Source organism: Staurois parvus, unplaced genomic scaffold, assembly GCF_062004578.1.
Source record: "Staurois parvus isolate SC_StPar_1 unplaced genomic scaffold, SC_StPar_1.0 ptg001622l, whole genome shotgun sequence".
In the NCBI taxonomy this organism is placed as follows: Eukaryota; Metazoa; Chordata; class Amphibia; order Anura; family Ranidae; genus Staurois; species Staurois parvus.
In genome coordinates, this window is record NW_028319418.1 from 557,117 (window position 1) to 575,721 (window position 18,605).

At 41.2% G+C, this 18,605-nt stretch overlaps 1 protein-coding gene across 1 annotated transcript in view; it reads left to right on the top strand.

Moving 5' to 3' along the window:
- The first annotated feature begins 9,182 nt into the window (after nt 1–9,182).
- The window catches only part of LOC149435035 (uncharacterized), a 46,305-nt gene continuing 36,882 nt past the window's right edge, over nt 9,183–18,605 (top strand). The window contains exon 1 of the mRNA XM_089663090.1: nt 9,183–9,334. The gene's annotated coding sequence lies outside the window, so the exon portion shown is untranslated. The remainder of the gene's footprint in view (nt 9,335–18,605) is intronic.

Here is an 18,605-nt window from a genome sequence, read left to right on the forward strand (position 1 = left end):
TAAATACTGTATAATAATAATAATGTGAGTTAGGGACCTTAGATTGTATGCCCCTTGAGGGTTAGAGACTGATGTGAATGTACAATATATATGTGTAAAGCGCTGCGTAAATTGACGGTGCTATATAAGTACCTGAAATAAATAAATAAATAAATAATATTATATTATATCTAATCATTATGGATCCATCTCCAGCACAGATATAAGGGACTATCTCTCCTTAACCAGTGTCCAAGGGTGCCAACAGGCTCTGGTATTTGACGACGTAAGTGAAAGCAGACCTGAGGAGTCACGTGTCTCTTAACATAAACTATATTGCCAAAATATTCTTTCTATTTTCTCTACATCTTCCTCTCTCCAACCCTCTTTTGCCTTTTCTATTGCACATACACTATATTGCCACATGTATTGGGACACCCCTTCAAATCATTGGATTCAGGTGTTCCAATCATCTCCATGGCCATTGGTGTATAAAAGCATGCACCTAGGCATACAGACTGCTTCTACAAACATTTGTGAAAGAATGGGTCGCCCTCAGGAGCTCAGTGAATTCAAGCATGGTACCGTGATAGGTTGCCACCTGTGCAATAAGTCCATCCTCCTTGCTATTAAATATTTCACGGTCAACAGTTAGTAGTATTATAACAAGGTGAAAGCAACTGGAGCAACAGCAACTTAGCCACAAAGTGGTAGGCCATGTAAAATGACAGAGAAGGGTCAGCTAATGCTGAAGCGCACAGTGCGCAGAAGTTGCCAACTGTCTGCAGAGCCAATAGCTAAAGACCTCCAAACTTCATGTGGCCTTCAGAATAGCACAACAGTGTGCACAGAGCTTCATGGAATGAGTTTCCGTGGCCAAGCAGCTGCATCCAGCCTTACATCACCATATGCAATGATAAGCGTTGGATGCAGTGGTGTAAAGCACACCGCCCCAGACTCTAGAGCAGTGGAGACATGTTCTCTAAAGTGATGAATCACGCTGTCTGGAAAAATGATGGACATGTCTGGGTTTGGCAGTTGCCAGGATAATGGTATTTGTCTGACTGCATAGTGCCAAGTGTACAGTTTGGTGGAGGGGTATTATGGTGTGGGGTTGTTTTCCAGGGGATGGGCTTGGCCCCTTAGTTCCAGTGAAGGGAACTCTTAAGGCGTCAGCAAACCAAGACATTTTGGAAAATTTCATGCTCCCAACATTGTGAGAACAGTTTGGGGATGGCCCTTTCCTGTTCCAACATGACTGAGCACCAGGTCACAAAGTCATGACCTCAACTAAAACCAGGACTGTTGAGGCCTGTGAGCCATGCCTTCTCTTTCAACATCAGTGCCTTACCTCATAATTGCGCTTCTGGAAGAATGATCAAACATTCCCATAGACACTCTTCTAAACCATGTAGACAGCCTTCCCAGAAGAGTTGAAGCTGTTTTAGCTGCAAAGGGTGGGCCAACTCAATAATGAACCCTATGGACTAAGATGGATGTCATTAACCTCCCTAGCGGTATTCCTGAGTGTAGCTCGGGGTAAAGTTTCAGTACCAAAAGCGGTAACCCCGAGCTACACTCGGGCTTACCATGCAGCGTTGCATAGGGATTCCCTGCAGCGCTTACCTTGTCCTTCGCTCCTGCGATGCGTCCCCTGCAGCGTCTTTGGCCATCTCCTCCGGCCGATGCTGGCATCTGGCTTCCATGTTCCGGTCCCTGTGGCGTCGGGACGTACGGGCGCCGGAACTGGCGGCAAATTTGAAATTTTTAAAAAAAATGCTTTTTTTTAAAAATTATTATTACATAGTAAAACATAGTTTCAAAACATTTCACATACATTTTGTCCCTACTGCTTTGTCCTGTCCCCTGCCTGCATTTTGACTGTTCTTTCTGCCTGGAAACTTAGAAAAGTCCATGGCGTCCAAAAAGCGTCCCTTTATGTCAAAATCGGTTTTAGACAGGCTAGAGAACAGCAATAGTAAATCAGAACCACTTGCAGAATTGAGTGATAATGATTTGTGGGTAAATTCGTCATCAGACACTGAAAACGATTCTGCGACTTTGCTCAGCGATGTGCGAACTTGGCGCTATAGTTCAAATTTCAGTGTTTTTGGTTTGATTATATTATTTAATTAAATTAATTATTATGATATTATTATTTTTTATGATTATTTATTAAAGTATAATTTATGATTTTGTGTTTCAAGTTTTATCATATCTGGAATGTTTACTAGACTCTTGTTCGGACAGATTTCAGTGAGTTATTCCTAAATTACAGGCCTACAATAAAAAAAAATACATATTTCCATGCAAAAAAATGGTACCGCTTTCAGCACCAAAAATCTGAAATAATCATACCGCCAAGGAGGTTAAGGTTCGTGTGTGTGTAAAGGCAGGCATCCCAATACTTTTAGCAATATAGTGTATCTGCCCTGTGATTCAAAGAGGCCGTAAGCTCTTCCACCTGTCTAATAACATCAATTTTAGCAAGCCACAATGCCATGGGTGGAGTATCTGTTTCCTAGGGGAGGGAATGCAGGCCCTGGCCACTTTATGCAGATGAACAATCTTGTATCGAGAGAGTGGGAGCTGATTAATATGAAGTAATTAGACCATGAGGTGGTCCCCCAAGTTGATTTAGGTGAGTTGAGAAATTGTTTTTCTAACTTGGGTCCAAAATAATGTTCACAAAAAATGTGCAGTAAGGTGCCCAGTGGATCCAGAACACATTTGGAAATTGTGGAAATTTTTTATGTAGTGCTTTGGGGACCATGTACCCTATACCCTTGTTCCTGAAATGGGTTTGCTATCATAAGATTCACGTGCAACCTAGATTGCTCTTTCTATTTGGGCTGTGGTAAATGTGGTTTGCATTTCAGATTACCATTTACTGATGAAGGGTGGCATATAATCCTTCAGTCAGGTTTACCATTCCACCGGCGCACCCAAGAAATGAGGTAAGGGAGAGATTTGGGGTCTTTTTGACCCCAGATCTCTCCTTGAATAGGACCTGTAACCCTTATTTCTATTACATGGGATGTTTACATTCCTTATCATAGGAATAAAAGTGATAAACATAAATAAATAAAGAGACAGTGTAAAAATAAAAAATAAAATAAATAAGAAAAAAATGTTTTTAAAGTGCCCCCATCCCTCTGTGCTCGCATGCAGAAGTGAACGCATACATAAGTCACACATGCATATGTAAACGGTGTTCGCAGCACACATGTGAGGTATCACCGTGAATGTTAGAGCAAGAAATCTAAAGTGCATTTTCCCCAAAAAAATTGCGTTTGAAACACCACAAATACCATGTAACATCAAAATTGCAATAATCGCCATTCCATTCTCTAGGGTCTTTGCTTATATATATATATATATATATATATATATATATATACACTGTATATATAAAATGTTTGGAGTTATAGGTAATTTTCTAGCGCTAAATACTGATTTAACCACTTGCCTTCCAGGGGCGGACTGACCATTTGGAAACTCGAGCACTGCCCGAGGGCCCGGAGTCAGTAGGGGGCCCCATGAGATGCCCCTGGTACCTTTTTCATAGGCTTTTTTGAGTTTGGGCAAGGTCACAGGGGCCCCATGATCCCCTATTGCCCGGGGGCCCCATAAGTTGTCAGTCCGCCCCTGTTTACGCCTCTTCTTGATCAGGTCATTATTTGCGTTATGATGCGGTGTTAATTTGACTGACAATTGCGCAGTCATGCAATGCTGCACCCAAATTAAATTTATGTCCTTTTTTCCCACAAATTGAGCTTTCGTTCAGTGGTATTTGATCGCCTGTGCGTTTTTTATTTTTTTTGCACTATTAAAAAAAGGCCGACAATTTTGAGAAAAAAAACTATTTTTTAACTTTTTGCTATTAAACATCTCCAGTAAAAAAAATTAAAAAATCAAATTTCATCATAAATCTAGGCCAAAATGTATTCTGCTACATGTCTTTGCTAAACAAAATCTCAATATGTGTAAATTAATTGGTTAAAGTTATAGCATTTACAAATGGCGGTATAGATACTGGAATTTTTTTTTTACTAGTAATGATGGCAATCAGCGGGACTGCAGTGGACATTCTGATACTAGGAGGAACTGACCTGGTGTCACTGACATCCCCAGTGACACCAATACAGTGATCAGTGCTAAAAAAAGCACTGACACTTTACTAATGGCACTGGGCAGGAAGGGGTTAACATGAGGAGCGATCAAAGGGTTAACTGTGTACAGGGAGTATTTTACTAGGGGGCGGTGTCTGTGTGCTTCACTGTAATCACACTGCTCTGGATGGCTGTGCTGTGCACAGCCATCCAGATCAGTGTGCCCAAGCTGATAGGGAGGAGGAGTCTTAGTAAACAAAACAGTCCTCCTTCCTGTTGGAGATGCTCGGTAATCACTGGGCGCCGGCAGGAAATCACTGGCTGGGACCCAGTGATTGACAGCTGCGAATGGTAGTGTGGGTTGGGTGTGCGCGTCACGCATGCTCCCCCTACCCAGGGGTGCAAAAACATTATTATTATTATACAGTATTTATAAAGCGCCAATGGTTCGCTCAGCGCTGTACATTACAAAGGGGGACAGAACATGTGACAGAACAATACCAATACAATGCAAAACATGAGGGGATCGAGGGCCCTGCTCTTTCGAGCTTACAATCTAGGAGGGAGGGGATAGTGGTACAGGAGGAGATAGCTGTGGGGGATGGAGTGGTAGGAAGAGTGGAGGATGTTGGGAATTAGCAGGGGGTGGGGTAGGCTTCCCTGAAGAGGTGGGTTTTCAGGGTGCGCCTAAAGGAGAGGAGAGTAGGTGATAATCTGATGGGTTGGGGCAGGGAGTTCCAGAGGATGGGTGACACCCTGGAGAAGTCCTGGAGGCGGGCATGGGAGGAGGAGACCAGGGAACTAGAGAGAAGGAGGTCTTGTGAGGAGCGGAGTGTGTGTGCTGGGCGGTACTTTGATATTAGGTCAGTGATGTAGTTCGGGGCAGTATGGTGGACAGCTTTGTACGTCAGCGTTAGGATTTTGAATTTGATCCGTTGCGCAATCAGAAGCCAGTGGAGGGATTGGCAGAGGGGGGTGGCGGAGACAGAGCGGTTGGAAAGGTGAATGAGTCTGGCATTATTTTGTGCACCTGTGCTGCCCTGTAGCAGTATATCTGCTATAGGGCAGCAGGAGAGTGGTTAAACTTGTAAACAAAAAGTGACAGAAAATGCTTGGTCTTCAAGTGGTTAAAGTTGAATTTTAGGCATAAAATTAAGTCTTGATAGATCACGTCAGGTTGGCCCATTTTGCAGATATGGCTACTATGCAAAACATTAAAAATAAGTGCCTATACTGTTTGAACTCTAGTAATATACTGTCTCGTCGTGCTCTGCACATGCTCAGTTGCTCTCTTTTTTAGGCACAGCCTTAAAGCTACTGCTGTTCAGGGGCTGTGGGCTGCAGAAAAATGGCAACCTCTAGCAAGAAGAAACAGGAACAATTCTGGAGGCAATTTAAAGCACTCACTAATTTTGGCAAAATGAAATTCTTTTGCCAGTATTATCTTGCAAATGTTACTTTATTTCTATGCAATCTATAGATACTTTTTACAAGTATTGGTTTTAAAATAAGTGGTGTTACTGTGTATAATAAAAGTATACTTGTTATCCTATCATTTGTCCCATTTATAATGATACTAAAATGATATTTCCGGTACAAAGAATGGCAAAATTATTTACAAATTAAAAAATAAAATGAGTTTTGTGCATTTTTATGCAACACAGAAAAAAACAGCAAACAAAAAATAAAAAATAAAAAATTAAGTTTTTATATTAATGGAAAAAAGCTAAAAAATAATACCTAAGGAAAGAAGGGGAGCAATTAGTTAATTAGGGCTGATCAAGATTAATACATGGATAAATAGGAATACATTTTATATTAAAAAAAGACAACTTTTTTTTTTTTACTTACATGGTTGTGTTTACTGATGTCATATGCAAATTAAAGGCTACCCTTTTCATCTACTGTACATATGACTGCAGTAAATACAGTATAACAATTGTTACATTGTATCTACTTTATGACACTTTCAGATTATCTGCAAGTACCATTTTACACATGTTGATATCTGCTGCAGATGTGATACTTAGCATGTCCTGGCTGTAAATTTGTTAAGGTAATTATTAAGGTAGCTCCTTCCAATAATCCTGGACCTGTTCATGTGCCAAAAAAAAGCACTTTATCAGTCTTTTTCTTTTCCGAAAAAAAAAAAAAAACAGCAAAAAGAAGTAAAATAAACAATGTAGCAATTTAAAATGGCAGTACATAAATAATCATCACATATACAAAAAAAGAGAAAAATATACTACCTGCAATAGGCTAACTACCTGCGAAAAGTAAATTTAGTGCTGGCTGCTCACCTTAGGCACCTCCTTGTACCCACATAGCGTGGTGCTCATGTGCACTAGCGTGCCCCGAGGAGCACAACGGATTGCTGTGCTCCGTATTGGGCCACTGTGAGTGGCCTAGATACCACATGATCGCTACGTGATCACATTTCACATAGCAAACAATAGTCATGATTGGAATCAATTCATGACATCATTGTTTATGACTGTGTGTGATCTGTGATTGGTCACATGGTACAATCACAACACCCTATACCATGTCATAGCTGTGAGCCAATCACAGCATCACAATAGTAAGCATTCATGACAGCTCAAAACATTGCTGTTACAATAATCATCACTGTAACAAGCAATCACTGGGTAAAAAAAAAACCCTGATCACCCCCAAGTGTATTACCATGTCACTATGGGGACACTGAACTACTCTGATAACAGTATGTAAAAAAATAGTGAAAAAGAGAAAAAATTGTAAAAAAAGAAAATCTTTAAAAAAATTAGAATTAAAAATGATTTAATTTTATTTTACATACTGTCACCAGTCAGTATCCCTGGTCGATCAAAACGCGAGTAATATGATGACTCTGTACTGCACAGTGTACACAGGGCTCATAGAAAACAATTCTGACCAATGCACATCAATGCAGTTCAATAAACAGCGTGAATGAGCCCATATACAGGAACAGGGAATTGGGTTAAATCTGCAAAATGTCTTTTATTCTTAATAATATAATAGCCAAGTTTCATTTTCTCAGTACAGTTTCACTTTCCAATGAGGATAATGCTTTAGAGTTTTGTTTTACCACTGGCAGATTCTGCCGTCAGTAGCAAGTACTCCTCCGTCTTCCTCTTCTGCCCCCCAACTCTTCCTCTATATTGTTCAATCAGTGTGTCAAAAATGGGGGGAGGGGATGGGGGTGCAGACAGGACCACCCACGGCTTGAATTTTGTCTGGTTCATCAAGAACCAACCAAATTTCACTCCATGTATTGTTAGCTTTAGGCCCCTTCTACAAAAAGAGGAGATAAAAACATCTGCATGATCAGGGGGTATTAAAAATGCAGATGAACCACCTGTTTTTACTGCCCCTTTTCTGCTTGTTTAAAAGAAGCCTACATTCAAGCATACATGGAGTGAATGTTGGCAAGTTCCTGATGAACCAGACAAAAGTAACAAAAATGAGCCTCCAATGGAAGCCGAAGAGGACATGGAGCCAATACTAAATCGTGCAATTTTCCTTTCCTGACCAGCTCCATGGCAGCACATTTTCCCACAAATTCCAAGGGGTCTAGCAGCATAATGCTGGGCTGGGGGAAGGCTAAAATTTATAGCTACAATTCTGTCAGTGTAGGCATGGGTTGGTCTTACCTAGAAGTGCTGCCATGGAGCTTGTCAGAAAAGGAAAATTGCGGTAAGTATTTGACATTCAATTTTCTGTTTTCTACTCTGCTCAGGAACCAGGAGGGGGGAAAAAATGAGCACCAGCATCTATTCGCTCATGGAAATGCTCTGTGTATTGATGTGAGATCTTTGTTTTGGAACTCACCATATGGTGGAGCTTTAAAGAGCTGGAAATGCCTTGACTCATAATCACTTCTTATCAGTAGTTCCATAGAAATCAAAGGCTGCCACTACTGTCTTAAAGTGGAGCTACACCCAAAAGGGGAAGTTCTGCTTTAAGGACTAGTCCCCTGCTCCCTGTTAAGGACTGGCACCTTTGGGGAGCTGGTACCCAAAATTGACATCTACCTGCTCCCACTTCCGCTGCGATTGGCTAGGCCAGTGGTCTCCAAACTGTGGCCCAGAGCTGGATGTGGCCCTTCGCCTGCCATTATCCGGCTCTTGGGGCACTATTCCTTCCACAAATACAAATGATGCTGCACCATTTCTTTCACTGATACCTATACACTTATACCAACAATCAGGCACTAGTCATCCCATTAAAACCAAAGATGGGGCATTGTTTGCTCTTGGGGAATTTTCTGCTGTCCAAATTCTGCCCCCCTAAAGCCTGAAGGACAGTAAACTGGCCCTTTGTTTGGAAAGTTTGGAGACTTCTGGCCTAGGCAATCAGAAGTGGACGTTGTCCTCCCCCCTGTAGTCTTCTGGGACACGTGACAGGTCCCAGAAGACTACAGGATCATTCAGAAAGCGTGGCACCACACGCGCATGCGCAGTGGGCACCCAGCTGTGAAGCCGCAAACTGTCACAGCCGGGTGCCCATACCGAAGATGTCGGTGTCAGGAACACAGGACAGCCGATGAAACGGGCTGTGTGGAGGACACCGCGGGATCGAGGGACAGGAGAATGGCTGTTTTATTAAAAGTCAGCAGCTACAGTTTTATTTTTTTACAGATTGACTGGAACTCTGCTTTAAGTTTACTTAGTTAATGTTTTGATTTTATGGTGTTTATTAGATGTTTTGGTGGTTATGTATAAAAGATACAAAATTGGGAAAGAAGTGGGAGAAGACTGCTGGAGGAATGTCATAGGACTAAATTTTCATGATGAAACTATAAAAGTGTTATTTCACACATAGGCATCCTAAAAAGGCTACACCCAAAATATAATATTAGCTTTGGAAAGGAGTTTCCGTATTACTGAATTCTTGAGCCTATGAATAATAATTTTTAAAAAAACAGCTTAACATAGACCGCTATGTAGCAGTTCTATGTAAGAAATAAAGTACACACGTGCCTTTAGGGGTTTTTGAGAAATTTGACTCTGTTACTAACGTAAAAGAATGGTCATCATATTTTTTACATTTGCATTTCCAACCCTGCCCTTTAGGCTGAAGGCAGTAGACCACAATTTGTACTATTTCTGTTATGTCAGGTGTGGTCAAAATATTGGTTGGTGAAATATTAGTATATAGTTTGCTCATGCTTAGACTTCAGTCTCTAGCCAGATGTGAAGAGTGACAAGTGGTACCGACACTGAAAGTGACACTGACTGAAGGTAAGCTATATGGGATGTCAGACAATGTACATTTACAAACTCGCAAACTAAATTGGAACAAATAGCTTATGAAAAATTGTTTGCCTGAAAAACTGTCTTGCGTAAATTATTTATTTTGTTTTTTTAAATTTGAGACATATTATATGGAAGACGACGTGTGTAAGTATTTGTTGCATTTTGTTGTGTCTAAGCCTGTGTACTTTTTACATATAAAAAATAAGTCAACTTTTACGTTTGATTGGGTAATAAATTTATTGTAGATCCAAAAACACTTATCTAATGTGGGTGTTGTGATGTGTTCAAGAACCAGTATAATTAGTAGATGTTAAATTAAAGACTACGAGCATGATGTGGTATTTTTGTGAAAATGTGTATTAAAATAAAACAAAACTCACAATCAGTTTTTTTTACTGTTAACTATGCAGTGAACACAAGGGGGTGATTTACTAAAATTTTAGATTGCAAAATTTGGTGTGGCTCTGCATAGAAACCAATCAACTTTCAGGTTTTATTGGCAAATCTTATTTGAACAAGCTGAGGTTAGAAACTCATTGGCTACCATGCAGAGTTTGCACTCTCCAAGTTTTAGTAAGTCAACCCTAAGACTATGTTCAGTGACTCAGCAAAATAGCTGAAAACTGTTTAAAATCTTTATTTTTATGTATTTCGTCTTTTGTTTATACAGAAGAATGTAAAATAAATTACTAGTTAATCCTGGAAACAATGAATAAAAAAACCTTTCTGACCTCCAATGATGCATTTTAACATTTATAATAATGGAGATGCTAGTAAGACAGATATCCACTCTTCATCTTAATATACTGAGGTACACTGAGAATTTGTCTTTGTTCATAAGTGCATATCATATGTATTTTCAAAGGTATCATGCGTAAGCTTATGAATACCAAACTTCCTAGAACAGGGGCGGACTGACAACTCATGGGGCCCCCGGGCAATAGGGGATCATGGGGCCCTTGTGTCCTTGCCTAAACTCAAAAAAGCCTATGAAAAAGGTACCAGGGGCATCTCATGGGGCCCCCTACTGACCCCGGGCCCTCGGGCAGTGCTCGAGTTTCCAAATGGTCAGTCCGCCCCTGACCTAGAATATCTTTACAGTACTTCCTATGGTGGATAAATTAAATGGGCCTTATTATCATGGCATCTATGGTTAAACCTTACTTGTTTGTTTTTTTTAGTAATGTATTGTTTTATATCTTATTTTTACAAACAATTTTTAAATTACACAATAAGCAATATTTTAAAGCTTAAGTGTATCTATAGTCAAAACCGTTTCTTTAAGTAGGCAATAGTTTAAAAACTTATAATATTTTTTCTTATACGTTTTAATGAGAGACATACCTTTTATTCCTATCCTGGAGACATAATGGGATTTGAGAGGAAATCTGAAGTTTTGACTTTTCTCTTAATAGTACACTATATTGCGAAAAGTATTGGGGCACCCTTCCAAATCATTGGATTCAGGTGTTCCAATCACCTCCATGGTCACAGGTGTATAAAATCAAGCAACTAGGAATGCAAACTGCTTCTAGAAACATTTGTGAAAGAATGAGTTGCTTTCAGGAGCTCAGTGAATTCAAGTGTGGTACTGGTGCAATGGACCTGTGCAATAAGTCCATCCGTGAAATTTCCTTGCTACTAAATATTCCACGGTCAGTTGTTGGTGGTATTATAACAAAGCTGAAGCAACTGGGAATAAAAGCAACTCAGCCACGAAGTGGAAGGCCACATAAATTGACAAAGCAGGGTCAGCGCATGCTGACGAGCACAGTGCGCAGAAGTTGCCAACTGTCTGCAGTCAATAGATAAAGACCTCCAAACGTCATAAAGCCTTTAGATTAGCACAATGCGTAGAGATCTTCATGGAATGGGTTTCCATGGCTGAGCAGTTGCATCCAAGCCTTACATCCCCAAATGCAATGCAAAGCGTCAGATGCAGTGGTGTAAAGAACAACACCACTGGACTCTAGAGCAGTGATGACATGTTCTCTGGGGTGACAAATCACTCTTCTCTGTCTGGCAATCCGATGGACATGTCTGGGTTTGGCAGTTGCCAGGAGAATGGTCCTTGCCTGACTGCATTGTGCCCAGTGTAAAGTTTGGTGGAGGGGGGATTATGGTGTGGGGTTGTTTTTCAAGGGTTGGGCTTAGTTCCAGTGAAGGGAACTCTTAAGGCATCAACATACCAAGACATTTTGGACAATTTCATGCTCCCAACTTTGTTGGAACAGTGCGGGGATGGCCCCTTCCTGTTCTAACATGACTGCACACCAGGTCACATAGCAAGGTCCATAAAGACATGGATGAGCGAGTTTGGGGTGGAGGAACTTGACTAGACTGCACAGAGTCCTGACCCCAACCCGATAGAACACCTTTGGGGTGAATTAGGCCTTCTCACCGGCATCAGTGCCTGACCTCACAAATGCACTTCTGGAAGAATGGTCAAACATTCCGATAGACACACTCCTAAACCTTGTGGACAGCCTTCCCAGAAGAGTTGAAGCTGTTATAGCTGCAAAGGGTGGGCCAACTCAATATTGAACCTTACTGACTAAGACTGGGATGCCATTAAAGTTCATGTGCGTGTAAAGGCATGCGTCCCAATACATTTGGCCATATAGTGTATGTCAAAATGTTTTGTGCTTTTGGAAAAACCTGGGAATCATTACATTTTTTTTTGCTGTCTGTCTCATAGAGCAGATTTCACTTCCTCCCCTAGAGACATAACAGTAATAAAAAGAAAGCATTCCAATGTAGGGAAATGTCATTTATCATCACAACAGGTATCCCAATCAGAAGATTTCTCATCATCTCTTTTTCTGGTAACAAACATAATGCTTTGGATTTCGTATTACTTTCTGTCCCAGTGAAAACGGTGACCAGAACAAACAAAGGGGGGGAACGGACAACAGAGATAGTAATAAAAATGAGTTGAGATTTCAATCGTTCTCCACTCTATTCAAAGCTAAAAAAAATATGTGTTTTAGCCTGAGACACAAAACAAAAAAAAGGTAACCTGTTAAGACTAGATACCATCTTCTGATATTGTTTTTTGGTGAAATAAATAAAGACAACTTTATCATGCTTCAATTCAGCATACAGAGAGGCAGAGAGTGTCTGATTTGAGTGTATAAAAAACAATGCTTTTTGATTGCATAGTTTTAGTACCATAAGATGAACTGGAGAACTCCACAAAAGAGTGACTTATCCTCATCTTCATGCTTATGTATTAATAATTATCTGACCAGGTCAGCCCAGACTTCAGATTATTTACAAGCTATGGTTAAGTTATAAGCCCGTAGAGGAAGATGAAAGAAAGAGTGCACAAACCTTGCGCATTACCTCAATAAATAGTGACTAATTTTATTAATAAGGAAATATACTCACAAAATGATTGTATAACAGGCATAAGTAACCATAATCCAAACGGTTACAGGTAAATCAAAAAGGGGGGGGTATGAAGGCTAACGCGTTTCGAAGGGTGCTCCCTTCTTCATCAGAGCTGGGTTTGGCAGATAGAAACTTCAGTATGGCACTGCTGTAATACTGACACTCAGTGGCTGAATATCTCCTTGCCATGGGAACTCTGCCATACTGAAGTTTCTATCTGCCAAACCCAGCTCTGATGAAGAAGGGAGCACCCTTCGAAACGCGTTAGCCTTCATACCCCCCCCCTTTTTGATTTACCTGTAACCCTGTTTGGATTATGGTTACTTATGCCTGTTATACAATCATTTTGTGAGTATATTTCCTTATTAATAAAATTAGTCACTATTTATTGAGGTAATGCGCAAGGTTTGTGCGCTCTTTCTTTCATCTTCCTCTACAGTTTTATTAAGCTTCTCCAGCTTCATGATAGAGCTGCACAACCTCTGATCACCAGTGGATGAATACACAACACGCTGCTTGTCACTAACGCCTGTTTGATCTGAGTCCTTGAGCGCAGGAGATAATGGATCTTAAGTTATAAGCCCACCAGTGTGTTCTTGGTCTAGGCCTAATTCTAATTGGACATGCCCAGAGAAACTTCCACAGGAAACCTCTTGTGTGCATTTGTGGATGACGAAATGTGGACAAGGAAAGAGAGTGGGGGAGGTGTTGAAAATTACTCTTATTTTTACATAGCTTTCCTAATGTGACAGCCTCCCCGTCACATTAGCTTTTATGGAACCTGGACGGGGGGGGGGGGGGGGGGGCGGGCATTTATTGGAACCATGAAATATATGAAGTGTTACTCCTGCACTACCTACAATAGTGTGATAACAACTACTACAATGTCTACATAAATGTGCTAACAGCTGCTGATTGCATTAAACTTGTGTTTCCACAATAATGCTAAAAATTAAAATGGTGTGATGCTGTGCTGCTGTGCACCTGGTGGTGTTCACAAATTATTAACCATTCAGTGTGGTGACAATAACTATAAATAACATTTAAATGTGACGGTAAACCTATAGTGGTACACTTAAATATTAAATAATAATAATACCAAAAAAGTGTTTCAATACATAAAACAGTAATAAGATGATACTATGCTAAGCAAACATGGCTGCATGAATCTTGGCAAACGTTAAAGGGACCTAATATTGCTAAGCTAATGGGAACAAGTGAGGAGTCACTAGTGGACAAGGAGCGTTGGAGGATTGGTCCAGTAGAGGAATCCAAGAGTATGAATTCCAACATGTCGTTATGAAGCTAAGAGTTCTGTGAGCACTAGGGGGCACGATTTGATATACACTGAATAACAAGTGAAGCACTGCTATGGATGATGATGGTCTCATATTCATGGAAGACACTTTGGGGGTTATTTACTAAAACTGGAGAGTGCCAAATCTAGTGCAATTCTGCAAAGAGACCAATCAGCTTCCAGGTTTTATTGCCAAAGCTTAATTGAACAAGCTGAAGTTAAAATCTGATTGGCACAGCTGAACCAGATTTTCAGTGCACCATTTTTAGTAAATCTACCCCTTTGTGTTTGCTATAGGAAAATTTATAAATAAGGGACTATACATATAATTTTATTGTTTTATATTTAAATTGAAGTTAGATAGGATGGTTTGGGCAATTTAGGAAGTTTATGTGTTAAACTTTGTAGTAGTAAGGAGCACTTTAAAATGATGATATTATCATCTTAATATTGTTTTATGTATTGAAAAACTTTATTTTTTTTATTATCTAAGTTTACCACTTTAGGTTTACCATCACATGGGAATTATTTAGATTTTATTAAAAGTTATGATCACCACAATGAATGGTTTATAATTTGTGAACACTACCAGGTGCACAGCAGCACAGAATCACTGTCCACTGCCCTACTGACTGATATCATCCACTGCTCTACTGACACCAACCTCTGCCCTACTGACACATCCACTGCCCTACTGACACAGTCCACTGCTCTGACAGGCACCATCCTCTGCCCTACTGACACTGTCCACTATCCTACTGACACAGTCCACTGCACTGACAGGCACCATCCTCTGCCATACTGACACTGTCCACTATCGTACTGACACAGTCCACTGCTCTGACAGGCACCATCCTCTGCCCTACTGACACTGTCCACTATCCTACTGACACAGTCCACTGCACTGACAGGCACCATCCTCTGCCCTACTGACACTGTCCACTATCCTACTGACACAGTCCACTGCACTGACAGGCACCATCCTCTGCCCTACTGACACATCCACTGCCCTACTGACACAGTCCACTGCTCTGACAGGCACCATCCTCTGCCCTACTGACACTGTCCACTATCCTACTGACACAGTCCACTGCTCTGACAGGCACCATCCTCTACCCTACTGACACTGTCCACTATCCTACTGACACACTCCACTGCTCTGACAGGCACCATCCTCTGCCATACTGACACTGTCCATTATCCTACTGACACAGTCCACTGCACTGACAGGCACCATCCTCTGCCATACTGACACTGTCCACTATCCTACTGACACAGTCCACTACTCTGACAGGCACCATCCTCTGCCCTACTGACACTGTCCACTATCCTACTGACACAGTCCACTGCTCTGACAGTCACCATCCTCTGCCCTACTGACACTGTCCACTATCCTACTGACACAGTCCACTGCTCTGGCAGTCACCATCCTCTGCCCTACTGACACGGTCCACTATCCTACTGACACAGTCCACTGCTCTGACAGTCACCATCCTCTGCCCTTCTGACACGGTCCACTATCCTACTGACACAGTCCACTGCTCTGACAGTCACCATCCTCTGACATACTGACACGGTCCACTATCCTACTGACACAGTCCACTGCTCTGACAGGCACCATCCTCTGCCCTACTGACACTGTCCACTATCCTACTGACACAGTCCACTGCTCTGACAGGCACCATCCTCTGCCATACTGACACTGTCCACTATCGTACTGACACAGTCCACTGCTCTGACAGTCACCATCCTCTGCCATACTGATACTGTCCACTGCCCTACTGACTGACACTGTCCACTTTTAAGGTAGGTTAAGTTTATATTTTTGCAGTGAGATTTGTTTTGTCATATCTTTTTTTGTAAAAACTTTGTAAGTTTTCCTTACAATTTAGTTAGGCCTTGCATTCTTAATATCTGAAAAAAAAAAATAAAAAGAGTACTGAACCCCAGTAATGTTGCTCAGGTAAATATCTCTCAAAGGTTGCCCATCCCTGTTTTACACTATGCTACTGGTGAAAAACACTTTTTATGTCACACTACGTAGGTAATTCAGTAAACTCAGTTTACTGGTTTTACTTACGCAAGGTGACAGGGCAAGCCCTTTCCCCCAGCAGTGCATTCTCTGCTGAGTCCCCCCACCCAACCCAGTACAGCCCTCCCCCCTCCCCGCTCAGCCCTGTTCAGCTGTGCACACAAGATGAGGGCGGACAGGCCACATTCTGAGCTGCTGGGTGAATGCCATGGGTCCTCCAAGTTTCCTCTTTTACATACAAGCCCAGCAGGAGTATCTTGGTGACCGGTGGAAGTGGAGGACGGTGGGGGGAGGGGGGGAGGGTCAACTTTTGCATTTGGGCCCACAAGCTTCAAGCTACACCTCTGGCCTCTAGTATGTGTAGGTAGAGACATTGTGACTATGAGTTCCTATATCTGAACCGATCTATGTAGTCTGCAAAACACTGCAGTATGTTGATGCTATATGAAAACTAAAAATCAATAAATATACAAACAGTCATATGGGAAACATGAAAAGTACCAGGTGATGACCCCATCTATTATGAACATATAAAGTGGCTATTTTATGCACTTTATGTTGCCCGCACTTATGTTAACTAGCCAGTTAGAAAATATTTTTTTTCACCCTGACTACACCAACAATGCACAAAAGCAGCAATAGGTATAGCTATAACAACTAGCAAAGCCAAGTTCATATATCCTTAGGAAGTGGAAATATGGCATTTAGTAAAAATATGGGCCTGCATTTGCTAACCTTCTAAAAATGCTGACTGCCTGGCGGTGCCTCTCTTAAGTACTTCTGAGTCAATGACCCAGAACAAGCAAGCATCTAATGAGTTTTAACTAACTTTTTTAGTTTTTTATAAGTGGGAAAAGGTTAGAATCCCTGTCAGGTTTTTATTGCTGTTTGTGTTCCTGTTGTGGTCTCTGTCCAGGTGATCATTTTTCAGTTGTCACTGGAACATGAGGTTCTAATGGGGACACTTAGTCTGGTGATGACTGCCTAGTTTTGTAGGGGTTTCTTCTCATGTCCTGTTGTCGCTCTGGGACAGTAAGTGAAGGTAAATCTCCCTAAATAGATAAAAACAGTGAAAAAAACAACTGACGGGTTTTAAGTATTCACTAATCTATTGAAAACTTCAAAAAAGTTTTGGCTTTAGATATTCTTCAAAGGAACTCTATCATTATTTTTAAAAAATGAAAAGATCGCTCTTCAAAAGGAATTCTATAACACTTGACTGTCCTGCTGCCAATGCCACCAAACTCCATTGCATTGAAAAGAGAAACCTCCTGTAAGATTTTACCTGACTTTGTGGTCCCTTCCATCCAGATCATACACATCGCTACTGTGTCCTAGAGTGACATATAGGGGTTTATTTACTAAAGCTGGAGAGTCCAAAATCAGACTCACTTCTGCATAGAAACCAATCAGCTTCCAGGTTTCATTGCCAAAGCTTCATTGAACAAGCTGAGGTTAGAAGCTGATTGGTTTCTATGCAGAAGGGAGTCTGATTTTGGACTCTCCAGCTTTAGTAAATAAACCCCATAGTCTCATCTCCTCTAAAGAAGTACCATGTACAGCTGAAACTCGAAAAATTAGAATATTGTGCAAAGGTTCATTTATTTCAGTAATGCAACTTAAAAGGTGAAACTAATATATGAGATAGTGTCATTACATGCAAAGCAAGATAGTTCAAGCTGTGATTTGTCATAATTGTGATGATTATGGCTTACAGCTCATGAAAACCCCAAATCCACAATCTCAGAGAATTAGAATATTGTGAAAAGGAGCAATATTCTCGGCTCAAAGTGTCCCACTCTAATCAGCTAATTAAGCCATAATGCCTGCAAAGGGTTCCTGAGCCTTTAAATGGTCTCTCAGTCTGGTTCAGTAGGAATCACAATCATGGGAAAGACTGCTGACCTGACAGTTGTGCAGAAAATCATCATTGACACCCTCCATAAGGAGGGAAAGCCTCAAAAGGTAATTGCAAAAGAAGTTGGATGTTCCCAAAGTGCTGTATCAAAGCACATTAAGAGAAAGTTATGTGGAAGGGAAAAGTGTGGAAGAAAAAGGTGCACAAGCAGCAGGGATGACCGCAGCCTGGAGAGGATTGTCAGGAAAAGGCCATTCAAAAGTGTTGGGGACTTTCAAAAGGTTGGAGTGAGTGCACCAAGAGCCACCACACACAAATGTCATATTCCTTTTGTCAAGCAGCTCCTGAACAACAAACAACATCAGAAGCATCTTACCTGGGCTAAAGAAAAACAGACCTTGTCTGTTGCTCAGTGGTCCAAAGTCCTCTTTGCTGATGAGAGCAACTTTTGCATCTCATTTGGAAACCAAGGACCCAGAGTATGGAGGAAGAATGGAGAGGCACACACTGCAAGATGCTTGAAGTTCAGTGTGAAGTTTCCACAGTCTGTGTTGATTTGGGGAGCCATGTCATCTGCTGGTGTTGGTCCATTGTGCTTCATTAAGTCTAGGGTCAACGTAGCCGGCTACCAGGAGATTTTGGAGCACTTCATGTTTCCTTCCGCAGATGAGCTTTA